Below are 2,823 nucleotides of genomic sequence, written 5' to 3'. Positions count from 1 at the left end.
TGTGTAACTGCCCTATTTTATGATGTTTTATTGTGTCTTTTCAAAGGCAATCATTCCCATTCGGTTACCAGCAGTCTAGGGGCGATTTTTGGGTGTTCTTGAGAGCTTGAAACAATTTCTAAACATCTTGTTAGTGTTTTTGATTCGTATGAACATTAATCGTTGTGTGATGATGGTGTACCAAGTCATGCGTGGCTAAACTTTTGGTTATCATCCTAGATGTAAGGTTTGCTTTTGAAACACTATGTTTGTGCTTGAATTTCTAGAATAACAACTTTGAATGTTTGTTTGAGTTATTATGGTGTTTGAATGTTTGTTTGTAAAGTGTTGATTTTTGTTTGCTTATAATTCTAAACCATACGTTCTTGGTGCTATTGGCAATCGAGATATCATGGGAGGGATTAGGGTTGGATAATTGTCAATTGATCATCAGGTAACAACCTCGCATTTTACAATCCGAGTACTTAGTTCCCTTTCATCACAAATAGATAATCAAACACGAGCCATGTCTTTGTGGTTCTTTCTAGTTAAGCATAAACATTAGTGTGGATTAAAACCTGAAATCTAGGATGGTCGCTTGTTCCTAATCTGTTTACAAACTTAATCTTTGATTTGCAATTTAAGTAGTTAATATAGTTCTTAAAACCAAGACAACCAAATCAGTGAATTTACTTTTCTTGCAATTTAGTTTACTTTAGTTAATTTAGACATACATCGAGAAATCACAAAACTATAACATAACACATTTTCCACATACTCCCTGAGTTCGATACCCACTTACCGCTAGCTATTAGTTGTAATTGGATTTAAATTTGATTGTGACCACGACATCACGTCAAATTTTGGCGCCGTTGCCGGGGAGTAGTGCGCAACGTGTGTTTTTTTTGCTTTTCTTTAGTTTGTTATTTTTCTGGTTTACGCGGGGTGTGTTAGTGTGCAGGTATTTACAGGTGCATGCGTACTAGAAGCTCTCACAAGCTTTCACCATTAGCATTTGATCCAGAAATCGAACGAATTTTGCGAGCAAACAGAATTTTGTTAAGGGAAAATACGATTAGCGGTTCACCAACAACACCAATTACACCAATTACACCACTTACACCACTGAGATACATGGATCCACCACCACCACCACCCACTACGGGTGAACCTGTTCCACCATTTACACCAACATCCACTCAACCTTCACCAAATACCTCCATTCCAACCAATATTACTGAACCCACCATACTTCAAAATGTCACACCCACCAACACCACACAACCCATTACCACCCAAGAAGAACCAACCATTACTTTTTACCCTGCTACTACTATTCCACCACTGTCCCATTTCTTTCTGGGTGCGGGTCAATCATATTCAAACTATACCATAGCACCAAACTCGACCATTGTCCATGCTTCATCGTTTCGACCATCAAACCGGTCGGGTTTTCAGTACTCGACTCTTCCATTTGGGCAATCTTCGGGAATTCAAGGAGATGGTTATGATGAGGGATATGAGGAATTTGAGGGTTATGATGCAGATGGGTATGCGTATGGGGGTGATGGAGACCAAGGAGACTTTGGGTATGTGCAAGGTCAATTTCAAGTAATGCCAAGTGTTGGTGGATTGCCATAACAACATCAACTCATACCACAACACGTTAGGCCAAGGCCACAAGGACCACAATTGCAACGTCCGATACCACTGCAACAAGTTCGTCTACCGAATGTTCAACAATTCCAAAGGCCAATTAAAAACCCACCGATGACACAACAACAATTTCAACAGCCATTGGCACCACAAGGGCATATGCCAAGACCAATGGGTCCGATGCGTCTGATGCGTCCAAGAGTTCGGTTGGGTGTACCAAGGAGGCATCTTAGAGAACATGCAAGAGGTATAGAAACGCATTTCAGGCCAATAATCACTCATAATCCTTCACCGGTAGTCATTCCTCACAATGATCAAGGGAGGACATTTGAAGTGAGGACCAACTCATTGCAAAGCTTGCCAAAATATAAGGGTTTAGCAACAGAAGAGCCTTATTTTCATTTGGAGGCTTACGATTCGATTTGCAACACTCTTGGGAGTCAAGGATTCTTAGCCGATGATATTAAATTGGTACTATTCCAATTTTCTTTGGAAGACAAGGCGAAAAAGTGGTTCTACACATTACCTTCAGCATCTATATATACATGGGGGGAAATGCAACAAACCTTTTTGGATGAATTTTACACCGCTCAAAAGACGAATGATGCTAGGAAAGGGTTGAGAAGTTTTCAACAACAACAAGGTGAGATGTTCCATGAGGCTTTTGAACGTTTTAACATGATGATAAAGAATTGCCCCCATCATGGGATTGAGCTTTGGGAATTGATGAATGCTTTCCATGAGGGGTTAAGTGCCGAAGATGCTCGCGACTTAATGTCTATCACAAATGGCAGTTTTGGTACAAATTATGAGCATGATGATTGGGAATTTTTGGAGCAAATGGCGGTCACATCAAAGAGAAAAGCTCAAGCATCAAGGAGAGCACGACCGATCATTACCCGAACTCAAGTGCATGCGGTTGACGATGGTAATGTACAAACTTCTAATCAAATTTATGATGTTTGTGCTATTTGCAATGAAATAGGTCATGCGGCTGAAAATTGCCAAGGAGGTGATGGGCAATACGACGAGGTTCATGCTGTGCAAGGTCAAGGAGGGGGTGGTAGAAATTACAACAATATGAATTCTAATACTTACCACCCCGGTTTAAGAAATCACCCAAACTTTCGGTATGGGAACCCTTCAAATCAAGTTAACCCGAATTTCCAAGGAAACCAAGGATTTCAA

The 2,823-nt window shown here is 40.5% G+C and overlaps 1 non-coding gene across 1 annotated transcript; it reads right to left on the bottom strand.

Annotated features, from left to right (window-relative positions):
- Nucleotides 1-2,239: 2,239 nt before the first annotated feature.
- LOC118489503 lies at nucleotides 2,240-2,345 on the bottom strand. Its single transcript, XR_004887523.1, has one exon. It is a non-coding gene; the product is annotated as a small nucleolar RNA R71 (small nucleolar RNA).
- Between the last annotated feature and the right edge of the window lie 478 nt (nucleotides 2,346-2,823).

Source organism: Helianthus annuus, chromosome 17 (assembly GCF_002127325.2).
Source record: "Helianthus annuus cultivar XRQ/B chromosome 17, HanXRQr2.0-SUNRISE, whole genome shotgun sequence".
In the NCBI taxonomy this organism is placed as follows: domain Eukaryota; kingdom Viridiplantae; phylum Streptophyta; class Magnoliopsida; order Asterales; family Asteraceae; genus Helianthus; species Helianthus annuus.
The sequence above is the reverse complement of the archived record's forward strand: the minus strand, read 5'-3'. Positions and strand labels throughout refer to the sequence as shown.